Consider the following 14476-nt stretch of genomic DNA (forward strand, 5'->3'; position numbering starts at 1 on the left):
TACTAATAGATCAGTAAACTGATAGAGTGATTTTCAACACTAACGAATGTTTCTAAGAGGAGAAATATATTTCAGAAGCGGATGAGTATCTCCAATTTTGCTCGGCCTACTGCCTTTCATTCGGAATGGATGACTGGGTGATAGGCAACACACGCTGCGTACGGCTACAACAGAGCGCGTATGCTCTGCCGCCTCTCAGGGGCGTGACCAGTCTTACACGACGCGTGGAAGCGCCGAGAAACGTTGGGGAATATTTTGTCCCTAACAAACGTTGTTCCTTATGACGTGATTTTTAACCCGTAGACGGAATGGACAGTGTCCTGAAAGGAGGATATAAGATGAACATCAACCAAAGCTAAACGAGGATAACGGAATGTAGTCGAAATAAAGCGGGTGATGCTGAGGGAATTAGATTAGGAAATGAGACACTTAAAGTAGTAAATGAGTTTCACTATTTGGGGAGCAAAATAACTCACGATGGTCGAAGTAGAGATGATATAAAATGTAGACTGGCAATGGCAAGGAAAGCGTTTCTGAAGAAGAGAAATTTGTTAACATCGAGTATAGATTTAAGTCTCAGGAAGTCGTTTCTGAAAGTATATGTATGGAGTGTAGCGATGTATGGAAGTGAAACGTGGAAGATAAATAGTTTGGACAAGAAGAGAATAGAAGCTTTCGAGATGTGGTGCTACAGAAGAATACTGAAGATTAGATGGGTAGATCACATAACTAATGAGGAGGTAGTGTATACAATTTGGGAGAAGAGTATTTTGTGGCACAACTTGACCAGAAGAAGGGATTGGTTAGTAGGACATATTCTGAGGCATCAAGGGATCACAAATTTAGTATTTGAGGGCATCGTGGAGGGTAAAAATCGTAGAGGGAGACCTAGAGATGAGTACACTAAACAGATTCAGAAGGACGTAGGTTGCAGTATGTCCTGGGAGATGAAGAAGCTTGCACAGGATAGAGTAGCATGGAGAGCTGCATCAAACCAGTATCTGGACTGAAGACAACAACAACAGACGGTTACTGAAAAGACTGAAATACGCCGCATAAGTGTGTGTGCGGAAGGGTGGGGGGGGGGGGGGGCATATAATGCGAGTTAATCAGGAATGCAGCAAGTTTCTTAGTGGCGGTGTCGCATTCAGTAAGGTGGAAGGAGGGCGGCCGGCAGTCCGCAGCAAAGACGAGGCGGCGCTGCGTCAGCCGGGCCGGGCGGCTTCTTGGCATGCCCGCGCCACGCCAGAGGAACGGCGGAGTTGGCGCAGCGTAATCCACGGCCGGGCCGAGTTTGGCTCATTAATCCGGGGCGCGCGGCTTATCCGGCGACCGCTCATCCCCAAGTAGCGCCAACTCGCAAGGCGAAGGAGCGCGCCAAGTTGCCGGCCGGCGGACGCTCGTTTGCAGGCGCCCATTCAGGGATCACGGCCGCAACTAAAACTATTCCGGCCGCAGCGCCGCCACGGTCCCACTTCCGCAGTCGTCGCCGACGACGCCGCCCCTGCCTCCGCCGCCGCCCCGCCTCAATGCAGACTGCAGACTTCATCTGCGGCCGCCAGCGACCCTTCCCCCGCTACGGGACCGCCTTCGTTATCTTCAGCCGTTCTCAATGGGGTCGGATGCGTTCGACACGAATACTACGAAACTCTGCGCAACGTGAGGACGGATGTATCTATATTCTGCATCTTCAGCAAATTAGCACAAGCAGTGGGGCAGAGGTAGCCCGATAGCAGTTTCACTCGCCCTCCTCCTTTCCCATTTACACTAATTGGATGAGAGCTGGTATACTTCCTTCCTGTGTCAATTTTTTCCTTTCCAATTTCCTCCTTTTACCTTTCTCTATCTACTTCCTCCTCACTCATCTCCTCGTCTTCATCTCTCTGCCTGTCTCTTACTCCCCCTGTCTCTTTCCATCTCCTCCTCATCCTATCTGTGCCTGCATCCTCATTCAGCCTCGTTTTCTGTCCATCTCCTCGTCCTCCCTTCTCTCATCGCGTTATTCCGCTCCCTCAAATAGCAGGCCGGTAGTTCTTACCCCTACATTATTTCCTTCTAGATTGTGACTGAAATGTGTACCACATTTGTGAGAAATCGTTCCAGCGCTTTAGGACGAGCTCTTCACACCTGGCTTTGCTCGCACTCGCACATGTCAAATGTGTTGTCACACCTTCTGCACCCCCATTCTCTGTCCATCTTCTCCTCCCGCTCTCTCTCTGTCCATCTACTGCTCCCCCTCTCCCTGTTCACCTCCTCCCCTTTCATGTGTCAATTTCTTCCTTTGCAATATCCTCCTCTTACCTTCCTCTATCTACTTTCTCCTCCCCCTCTGTCTGTTCATCTCCTCGTCTTCATCTCTCAGCCTGTCTCTTCCTCCCCCTTTCTCTGTCTTATCTCCTCCCTTTTCCTCCTCATCCTATCTGTACCTGTCTCCTCCTTCAGCCTCGTTGTCTGTTCCTCACCCCAATAGGAAGCTGGTAGTTCTTACCCCCACAGTATTTCCTTCTAGACTGTAACTTAAATGTGTACCAAATTTGTTAGAAATCGTTCCAGCGCTTTAGGATGAGCTTTTTACCCCTGACTTTGCTCGCGCTCGCACATGTCAAACATATTGTCACACATATTTAACATATTTCACGTGTATCTGGAAGCATATTTCACCCGTATGTCCAGCGAAGGTCGCCCTGCACTTTCAATTTCAAGCAGTATAATGTTCATGACGTCGTATCGTCTGAAGCACGTCCTGTACAATGATATAATTTAGCTGGTACATCCAGTGGTAAATGTGCCTTTTGTCTGTGAAAAGTATTGCGAATAGAAGTAAATAATAAGTTAAAACGTAATGCATGATACAACAGCCTTTTCCCGCATTTCATTACACTATTGGCCATTAAAATTGCCACACCACGAAGGTGACGTGCTATTAATTTAAATTTAACCGACAGGAAGACGATGCTGTGATATGAAAATGATTAGCTTCTCAGAGCATTCACACAACGTTGGCGCCGGTGGCGACAACTACAACCTGCTGTGACATGAGGAAAGTTTCCAACCGATTTCTCATATACAAACAGCAGTTGACCAACGTTGCCTGATGAAACGTTGTTTTGATGCCTCGTGTAAGGAGGAGAAATGCGCACCATCACGTATCCGACTTTGATAAAGGTCTGACTGTAGCCTATCGCGATTGTGGTTTATAGTATCGCGACATTGCTGCTCGCGGTGGTTGAGATCCAATAACTGTTTGCAGAATATGGAATGGGTGGGTTCAGGAGGGTAATACAGAACGCCGTGCTGGGTTCCAACGGCCTCGTATCACTAACAGTCGAGATGACAGGCATCTTATCCGCATGGCTGTAACGGATCGTGTAGCCATATCTCGATCCCTGAGTCAGCAGATGGGGACGTTTGCACGACAACAACCATCTGCAGGAACAGTTCGACGACGTTTGCAGCATCATGGACTATCAGCTCGGAGAACATGGCTGCTCTTACCCTTGACGCTGCATCACAGACAGGAGCGCCTGCGATGGTGTACTCAACGTCGGACTTGGGTGCACGAAAGGCAAAACGTCATTTTTTCCGACGAATCCAGGTTCTGTTTACAGCATAGTGATGGTCGCATCCATGTCGGCGACATCGCGGTGAACGCACACTGGAAGCGTGTATTCGTCATCGCTATACTGGCGTATCACCCGGCGTGATGGTATGGGGTGCCTTTGGTTACACGTCTCGGTCACCTCTTGTTCGCATTGACGGCACTTTGAACAGTGGACGTTACATTTCAGATGTGCTACGACCCGTGGCTCTACCCTTCATTCGATCCCTGCGAAACCCTACATTTCAGCAGGATAATGCACGACCGCATGTTGCAGGTCGTGTACGGGCCTTTCTGGATACAGAAAATGTTCGACTGCTGCCTTGGCCAGCACATTCCCCAGTTCTCTCACCAACTGAAAACGTCTGGTCAATGGTGGCCGAGCAACTGGCTCGTCACAATAAAAAAAAATCGTTCAAATGGCTCTGAGCGCTATGGGACTTAACATCTGTCGTCATCAGTCCCCTAGACCTTAGAACTACTTAAACCTAAATAACCTAAGGACATCACACACATTCATGCCCGAGACAGGATTCGAACCTGCGACCTTGAACCGCTCGGCCACCCTCGTCACAATACGCCAGTCACTACTCTTGATGAACTGTTGTATCATGTTCAAGCTGCATGGGCAACTGCACCCTTACACGTCATCCAAGCTCTGTTTGACTCAATGCCCAGGCGTATCAAGGCCGTTATTAGGGCCAGAAGTGATTGTTCTGGGTAATGATTTCTCAGGATCTATGCACCCAAATTGCGTGAAAATTTAACCACATGTCAGCTCTAGTATGATATATTTGTTCAATGAATACCCGTTTATCATCTGCATTTCTTCTTGGTGTAGCAATTTTAATGACCGGTAGTGTATTTGACGTCATATCTCCTGAACTGTGTGTCGCACAGTGCTATTTTTTTGTAGGTACATTTTTCAGCAGATATGGATACCGTCTGCGATAAGTGTTGCAAGTAGGATTAAGAGTAAAAAATTAAACGTGTTGCATGATGCGGTAGTTTTTTAAGCATCTCAGTAGGTGCAACAATATATCTCCTGGACTAAGTGCGATGCAATGATGTTATTTTTCTAGTATATTCAGTGGTATATATGAATATTGTTTCCAAAATTTGTCACAAATATAATTAGTAGTAAAAAAGTAATAAACTAAAACGTCATGCTTCATGTAGCAGTTTTACTGCAAGAACAGCGAAAATATAGTAAGTGATAAACGTTTTTTCTTTCACCATTTTGTAAACGTCGTCAGGAACAAAGAGTTTTGTAAAGGTTTGAAATTGTAGGTAAAGTTTGTTTGCAACTCTCTAAATGCTCTCATTCTCAAATAGTGCATGACTAAGTGTAGGTCTACTCCGCCTTTTTCACTCCCATCCACACCCTCTTGATAGATGGGTGCTTCTTTCCCCCAAAGTAATTCTTTCCTGTCAGTTAATGACATGTGTACTAAGTTTTGCTGAAAACGGTCCAGTCATAGGAGACGTGGAACACACATATATAAATACATACATATATGCCTACATACCTGCATTCATTTTTATAATTTGTATGGGTTCTTACGCTTATCCCCACACCTCCTTTCCGAGTTACTCGCTGTTACAACACGGCACCTCGTACTGTACCGAGAGAGGTTCCTAGGCAGCGGGGGCGCTCCTAGAATGGACTATCAGTCGCTCATCCATGTCGATCGTCACTCGCCAGCTACAGGAGCCTCCTTTGTGCTTCTTTCGTTTCAGATAGCAGCTGGGTCTGCAGTTGGGAAGCGGGCAGTTGACGTTGTTCACAAATAATTAGGGGATGTCATTAAAACTGTTAATAAACTCACTGATCGACTAACGTCTCCTATATACGTCTCTCGCAGACGAGTGTCTATTATAGACACACGGCTCAAATTGGGCAAGGATGAGACAGAAAATTGATACTGGTGTCAGAAAAGATCCTTTCCACCCCACACTCGGGATAGCCGAGGGTAGCAAACGAAAATGCACATGAGGACGGCCAGACGAATCCTGGTCCATCCGATCACGAGTCCACTGCCTTTACCAGTACACCATCCCACCTGATCATTACCAGTAACTGGGGGACTCAAAGCTGTGCACGCGACACCTTCCGTAGGTAATCTCATCAGAGGATGACTCGTAATATACATCGACAAACTCACTCACAAGGCCACTGCACATCAAGAAGAAGATATGATATCTCCGTTTTCACGATTCACGTTGGACCGTCATTATTTTTGATACGCGCAACTGGTTTTACAAAGATAACGTGAGAACTCCTCGGACAGATTATAATGGCGACGCATGCCATACGAACACATGAAAGAGCATTCGTTAAAAGTGTGTTTTTTCACTTCATACTGCATCGTAAAATTGAATGCCAGTCATGTGCTATCATATAAGATACTACGTACAGTGAAACACCAAGAGCAGCAAGGGCTATAGATGTCAATTGAAGAGTACCATCTGTATGTTGAAATGGGATTCAAAGCTACTTTAATATCCTCCAAGAACAATAAGGTTTCTTATTAAAGAAAAAGCTTTGACCTACTCGTCAAACTCTCAGTACTTCTCTCCCTTATTCTCACTTCCGCCACACATATCCATCTTCAACTCTTGCTCTCTTAACTTCCCTATACCTTCCGCTACTCTATTCTTACATTTATTCACCCTTGCTTTATGTAAAGGCACCTGCCTTGCTGCAGTGGATTCACCGTCTCCCGTGAGCTCGCCGAAGTTAAGCGCTCTTGGGCGAGGTCGGCACTTGGATGGGTGACCATCCAGGCCGCCATTAACTGTTGCCGTTTTTCGGGGTGCACTCAGCCTCGTGATGCCAATTGAGGAGCTACTCGACCGAATAGTAGCGGCTTCGGTCAAGAATACCACCATAACGACCGGGAGAGCGGTGTGCTGACCACACACCCCTCCTATCCACCGAGGATGACACGGCGGTCGGATGGTCCCGTTAGGCCACTCGTGGCCTGACGACGGAGTGCTTTTTGCTTAATGTAAAGAAATGTGTGTAAGCATTTGCCATAAAACAGCATAAACTTTTTCAATGATAAATTTATGCTTACTGACACCTGTGTTCCAGATGCAAGGGAAAAATAAGTTCTTATGCGTGCGAAAGAAGTGATGCGTACCCCCGCAGCTTGTTGTCCGTCGCCACAGACTAGTATGCTGTTGACCCACTAAACAGGCATTTTTCAGCGTTATTCGGGCAAGTGTACTGACGAGTCATTCCAAGTAAGTTTCTTCTACGTCAACTGTGCTGCAGACGTGCAAGAGGGGTAAACAGAAAGTGATACGTGGAAACATGGAAAAAGGTCGTCTTCGCGACTAATTTCCTTTCGCAAATCATGACACACAAACACAAACACACACACAAAAAAATGGTTCAAATGCTTCTGAACACTATGGGACCTAACATCTATGGTCATCAGTCCCCTAGAACTTAGAACTACTTAAACCTAACCAACCTAAGGACAACACACAACACTCAGCCATCACGAGGCAGAGAAAATCCCTGACCCCGCCGGGAATCGAACCCGGAAACCCGGGCGCGGGAAGCGAGAACGCTACCGCACGACCACCACACACACACACACACACACACACACACACACACACGCGCGCGCGCGGGCGCGCGCGCGCGCGGGCGCGCGCGCACACACACACACACAGACACTATACACGATGCATTGCTACTGCAGTTGTCTTCTTGTTTGGAGCTTTAGATAAACAGATAATTCATTGCTGAATGATAGATTACCCTCTGAAATTCATGACTGTACACAATACAGCCATCAGGTAACAGTGTGCTCAACCACAGTATTCAGCTAACACCGCTGCTTTTTGTACGAACGACTTCTGATAGTACATCTGTCTTCTTCTGCGGCCTAGATAGAGGAATAATTAGATGGTCCCTAGTAGCATCTAATAGTTGCCGCATCCGATATTTCTCGCCCGCCTGTCCACCTGGTTTTACCACTACCTTCTACGCGCCTCACTATGGAATGAGTGAAAGTATAAGAATCCTCACCCCTTTGTCTTCAGCCACTAGAACAATGCTGAACAATTTCTATTTTTTTCTATAAAAAGATATAAATGTTTGTTTTCCTAGTATATTTTTACTGTTTACTGTAGGTGAGAAAATACCGATTACCCCAAAATTAGAAGCTGATACTGAAATTTTAATTTACAATCAGTGACGTGTAACATGGAAGTTCCCGGTCGGCTTCCGTAGTTCGCAATGTGTTAAGTGTTGCAGACCTGTACACGAGACCCTGTATAGATATAACAAGCAGAGCAGCTACATACATGCTGTAGGCCGTAAAAGCAGAGTAGCTTTTGGAAGTACGACGGTTCGAATTCCTGTCCGGCCATACTTATCAGCTTTTCCGTAAATCGCCTAAGGCAAATGTCGGGATGGTTTTTTTGAAACACCACAGTCGATTTCCTTCCCCATCCTTCGTTAATCCGAGTTTGGGTTCCGTTTCTAATGACCTCGTTGTCGACGGTACATTAAAGAGTAATTTTCGTTCCTTCCAAAATGCGGGCAAAGGCCGCTGCACGGAGAGCAGCGAGCAGTGCTCGCCTGTCTGCAGCCTTGCATCTGGTTCAAATGGCTCTGAGCACTATGGGACTCAACTGCTGAGGTCATAAGTCCCCTAGAACTTAGAACTACTTAAACCTAACTAACCTAAGAACATCACACACATCCATGCCCGAGGCAGGATTCGAACCTGTGACCGTAGCAGTCACGTAGCTCCGGACTGAGCGCCTAGAACCGCTAGACCACCGCGGCCGGCTTGCATCTGGCCTCGGCAGTTTAATTATTACAAAAGACGCAGAACGAAGGAGTAAATGTGACATTAGTTTTTAGTTGTTTCGTTCCATCTGTTGAGACATTCACTCATTTTTAAAATCTGTGCAGTTCCTAAGATTTGGTTTTGCTTTCGAAGACTGAACATATTAATTTCTTCAATTGAGTACTATACCATACTTTTGATGGCCAATTTAAGGTATCACTGTCAGAAAAGTGAACATACGTGGGATATTAGAGTAGTACTATCAAGGTTTGCAAGTAAACCATTTTTGCCTCTGACAATACAACACCCTTGATATTAACTCGCTGCCATTACTATCATCGTCATTGTTCTCTGTAACGCTATCCTCTTCATACAAACTGCGTCTTTTCATCTCTGCGTCACATCCTTCGAAGAATGGAGTTACAGTAAAAGGAAAACCAGTTTATAACATATAGCCCTATGTAGGGTGTTTTGATGTCTTTGCATCAAATATCTAGGGGTGATAGAGACGGAATATTCGCAGACGCTGCCAGGAGACACTAGGCATCCTTTAGTTTCCGCCGGTCCCGGGACGACAAGATTACACCTATCCTGGTATGATGTATACTACCGACCCCAGTAAATTAATAAAATGATTGTCGATAAGAAAACCTTATGGATGAGTGTCTATAAAAGGAGAAAAATATTTTAGATGTGAAAGAGTAATTTTAATTCTATCAGGCCTGTCCCCTTTCAAACGGAGCATATGATTGAATTATGGGCAACACTCAAGGCATAAGCATGCTGCACAGTGCATTCACTTTGAGCCTCTCAGATGCATAACAAATACAAAAGGACGCCTAGGGTCGCCGGGAAGCGTCAGCGAACAATTTGTTTTTAATAAAAGTTATTTCCCAGGAGGTGATCTATCACCGGTAGACGTTTGATGCAAAGACTTTGAAACACTCTGTATATAAACTGAAGCGTCAAAGAAATTACATAGGCATGCATATTCAATTACAAAGATATGTAAACACGCATAATATGGCGCTGCGGTCGGCAACGCCAATATAAGACAACAAGTGTCTGGCGCAGTTGTTAGCTTTGTTACTGCTACTACAAATGGTAGGTTATCAAGATTTAAGTGAGTTTGAACGTAGTGTTATAGTCGGTCCACGAGTGATGGAACACAGCATCTCAGAGGTAGCGATGATGTGGGAATTTTCCCGTACAACCATTTCACGAGTGTACCATGCATATCAGGAATCCGGTAAAACATCAAATCTCCGACATCGCTGCGGCCAGAAAATGATCCTGCAAAAAAGGGACTAACGACGACTGAACAGAATCGTTTAATGTGACAAATTGCTGCAGATTTCAATTCTTGGCCATCAACAAGGGTCAGCGTGCGAACCATCCAATGAAACATCATCGATATGGACTTCCGGAGCCGAAGGCCCACTCGTGTACCCTTGATGATTATACGACACAAAGCTTTAAGCCTCGCCTGGCCCTTCAACTCTAACATTGGAACTGTTTGTGACTGAAAACATGTTCCCTTGTCAGAGTTCCGTTTCAAATTGTATCGAGCGGATGGACGTTTACCGGTATGGTGGCAACCTCATGAGTCCTTGGACCCTGCATGCCAGCAGGGGACTGTTCAAGCTGGTGGAGGCTGTGTAAGGTGTGGGGTGTGTGCAGCTGGAGTGGTTAGGGACCCCTGATACGTCTAGATACGACTCTGACAGCTGACACGTACGTAAGCATCCCGTCTGATCACATGCACCCATTCATGTCCATTGTGCATTGCGCCTGACTTGGGCAATTCCAGCAGCGCAGTGCGACATCCCATACATCCAGAATTGCTACAGAGTGACTTCAGGAACTCTCTTCTGAGTTTAAACACTTCCGCTGGCCACCAAATTCCCAAGACATGAACATTTTATTAAGCATATCTGGGATGCCTTTCAACGTGCTGCTCAGAAGAGAACTCCACCCCTCTCGTACTCCCACCCCTCCAGGATCCATGGTGTCAATTCCCTCCAGCACTACTTCAGGCATTAGTCGAGTCTATGCCACCTACACGACATTAGGCAGGTGTAGCAGTTTCTTTAGCTCTTCAGTGTATATGGCTCTTAAAAACTTTTCAACGGAAACGCACCATGTTTAGAATAATAATTTATATGAAATATTTCTTAGCCAGATATCAAAGAGATGGTGCTCCTTATGCTTCACCGCTCACATGATCACAAACTTGACGAAATGGTCAATCAGCTCAATAAGCCGTATGTATGCAGAGTTCAGTGCATAGTATTTCTTGTCCTTACAACGATATTCAACTGAACACTGTTCACAAACGACACTGGTGAGGAAAACACACTGTCAGATATGGCAGCACATAGTTCAGGCGTAGCCAACGTGACAGAAGAATTGTAGGTCCATGTCCCTCACGTGAACTAGGTTCAGGCTCTCCATTGTAAATACACCTTCCTATCTAAGTGTGAGCTGTGCTAGCAAGTTCCTACAGACATAAAGTCTTGGCGTGAGTATTATTTCCTACCATTCTCTATAGCCATTGGGTTTTCGACTAGTTTGATTACATTTTACATCTCTTCCTGTACTGTGCCAACATTTTTATCACTCAACACCTACTGCACCCAAGTCCTCGATAGCCTTGTTTCTTTTCTGGTTTCCGACGGTCCACTTCTCCCTTCCTTAGCACACTGTTCTCTGAAAGTTCAGTTTCAGAAACTTTCCTTCATTTCTATGACAACGTTTTGTACTAGGGTAGCAATTTTGCTGTAGACAGTTTTCTCTGCCTATTCAACGACTTTCCGTGTCCCTCTTCCCTCGAATATATTTTTCAAGCTTAATTTCAAAATAACTAATTTCTTTCTTTAGTTAGCTGTTCACTAATTTTGACCTTTAGTAAGTCGCTACTTTCTGTTTCTTGCTCACCATTTCCTATTATTTCGTATTCTACACTCCTGGAAATGGAAAAAAGAACACATTGACACCGGTGTGTCAGACCCACCATACTTGCTCCGGACACTGCGAGAGGGCTGTACAAGCAATGATCACACGCACGGCACAGCGGACACACCAGCAACCGCGGTGTTGGCCGTCGAATGGCGCTAGCTGCGCAGCATTTGTGCACCCCCGCCGTCAATGTCAGCCAGTTTGCCGTGGCATACGGAGCTCCATCGCAGTCTTTAACACTGGTAGCATGCCGCGACAGCGTGGACGTGAACCGTATGTGCAGTTGACGGACTTTGAGCGAGGGCGTATAGTGGGCATGCGGGAGGCCGGGTGGACGTACCGCCGAATTGCTCAACACGTGGGGCGTGAGGTCTCCACAGTACATCGATGTTGTCGCCAGTGGTCGGCGGAAGGTGCACGTGCCCGTCGACCTGGGACCGGACCGCAGCGACGTACGGATGCACGCCAAGACCGTAGGATCCTACGCAGTGCCGTAGGGGACCGCACCGCCACTTCCCAGCAAATTACGGACACTGTTGCTCCTGGGGTATCGGCGAGGACTATTCGCAACCGTCTCCATGAAGCTGGGCTACGGTCCCGCACACCGTTAGGCCGTCTTACGCTTACGCCCCAACATCGTGCAGCCCGCCTCCAGTGGTGTCGCGACAGGCGTGAATGGAGGGACGAATGGAGACGTGTCGTCTTCAGCGATGAGAGTCGCTTCTGCCTTGGTGCCAATGATGGTCGTATGCGTGTTTGGCGCCGTGCAGGTGAGCGCCACAATCAGGACTGCATACGACCGAGGCACACAGGGCCAACACCCGGCATCATGGTGTGGGGAGGGATCTCCTACACTGGCCGTACACCTCTGGTGATTGTCGAGGGGACACTGAATAGTGCACGGTACATCCAAACCGTCATCGAACCCATCTTTCTACCATTCCTAGACCGGCAAGGGAACTTGCTGTTCCAACAGGACAATGCACGTCCGCATGTATCCCGTGCCACCCAACGTGCTCTAGAAGGTGTAAGTCAACTACCCTGGCCAGCAAGATCTCCGGATCTGTCCCCCATCGAGCATGTTTGGGACTGGATGAAGCGTCGTCTCACGCGGTCTGCACGTCCAGCACGAACGCTGGTCCAACTGAGGCGCCAGGTGGAAATGGCATGGCAAGCCGTTCCACAGGACTACATCCAGCATCTCTACGATCGTCTCCATGGGAGAATAGCAGCGTGCATTGCTGCGAAAGGTGGATATACACTGTACTAGTGCTGACATTGTGCATGCTCTGTTGCCTGTGTCTATGTGCCTGTAGTTCTGTCAGTGTGATCATGTGATGTATCTGACCCCAGAAATGTGTCAATAAAGTTTCCCCTTCCTGGGACAATGAATTCACGGTGTTCTTATTTCAATTTCCAGGAGTGTATATCATTCTTCGCCATAAATCTTTGCTGTCCTTATAGCAGATGATGTCTTCCTCACTTTCGGTTACAGTAACTCCTAATAAAGTCGCATGCTGCATTAATTAAGATTCAGAAGTGTTAGTAGTTAAAACTATAGCAGTCACTGGCGAGAAGATTAAGTTTGCTACGAACTCTAATGTAGTGGATGGGTTGTCCATCCATTACTCCGATTTTAGTTGCACAGGGATCAAGTGTTTTAAGTCGAACCTGAACTTGTGCAGCACGTCATAACAAAGGAAAAAAATTGTTAAAGTAGCTGGGTTTGAACAGCAAAGCAATTGGATTTCTAGACTTGGCATACGCTTGCGAAGTCATCGAACATCAATGAAACGAAGATTCAGTAAACCATGGTGCTGATTTTGATGTCTCTTACAAGTGAGTTGGTATACATTGTAATTAATTCTACGTTACTCTGGACAACATGTCGACCTTTAAAAGCAAAAACAAATATATCACAAGATGGACAGTAAAACTAGATCGATACAAATGAAGTCAAACGAGACCATTTTACACCGGTTAGTAAGTTAACAGGCAAATTAGAAGTTAATTATTAAACATAAAATTAAGCTGGCTAATTGCAAGGCGTTAGGGGCAGTATAGAATACATAATGTAATCCGTAAGAGCTTGCTCCCCGCTGAAATACAAAGGGCAGTCAACTGAAAACGAGACAGATGAAAAAAATAAGTAGATTGTTTATTATTTCAAATGTAATAGGCATTACTGTTAAAACATTTATCCCACTGTGCGACGAGACAGTAGGTGCCTTCTTCGAGAAATGTTTGCCACTGACTACGGAATCATTACTGATCTCAGGTGTGCACCTCTTGGTCCGAAGCAAATCGACGGCCCCGAATCTCTTTCTTCAGTGCTACAAAAATAACGAAATCGCATGGGGAGAAATCGGAACTCTTAGGAGGATATTCAAGGAATTCTCAACAAAACTTCTGCAGCGTACTCGAAAATTCTTTGGCAGCATCTGGGTGGACATTACCCTGCAAAAGAATGATGCCGTCCGTCAGGTGTTAGGACTTGATGGCGCCCTTCAATTTTTGCAAAGTGTCCATCGATTTGCTTCGGACGAAGAGGTACATACAAACTTCCATCTGTCTCGTTTTCATATGGCTACCGCTTGTACAAACGAATCGTGAAAAAGAATTCAGAAGTAGTAGTACTCTTAGTAGTAGGGTCGTAGTAGTAGTGGTAGGAATAGGTTGGGAATAAGAGATGGGCATACAGCAAGTGCTATGATGTATAAGTATGGAGGAAAGAAAGAAAGGCTACTTGTCGGCGTCTGGGCTATATTTACACGTAGAGTGTAACAGGAAAAATGATCTTACGTGGTATCCAGACGAACATCGTTGCTTGGTAAGCGCACAGCATGCACGGTGCCCCTCCAACACCGCTGAACAGGTGGCGTGGTCACTGCAGCTTCTGAGAACTGCTTTCTGAACTGCATCCCGCCAACTGTACAAAACCATTGCACAGATTTAGAACACTTGTAAAGGGAAAAACACACAGTACAGAGAATTTTTTTAGTTCAGTTCCAGAAATTTATGGCTACTGGCAGTAAAAAATGGCAACATCAATAAATAATTAATGTAGAGTAATGAAATGACGGGAATACACTTGTCAATGTAACAT

General features: G+C 46.0%; 1 long non-coding RNA gene across 1 annotated transcript in view; it reads right to left on the minus strand.

Moving 5' to 3' along the window:
- Nucleotides 1–14246, minus strand: part of LOC126349184 (uncharacterized) — a 276580-nt gene extending 262334 nt beyond the window's left edge. Inside the window, exon 1 of the long non-coding RNA XR_007565182.1 lies at nt 14173–14246. This is a non-coding gene — a long non-coding RNA (uncharacterized LOC126349184). The remainder of the gene's footprint in view (nt 1–14172) is intronic.
- Nucleotides 14247–14476: the final 230 nt, after the last annotated feature.

The sequence above is a fragment of the Schistocerca gregaria genome, chromosome 1, assembly GCF_023897955.1.
Source record: "Schistocerca gregaria isolate iqSchGreg1 chromosome 1, iqSchGreg1.2, whole genome shotgun sequence".
Taxonomy (NCBI): domain Eukaryota; kingdom Metazoa; phylum Arthropoda; class Insecta; order Orthoptera; family Acrididae; genus Schistocerca; species Schistocerca gregaria.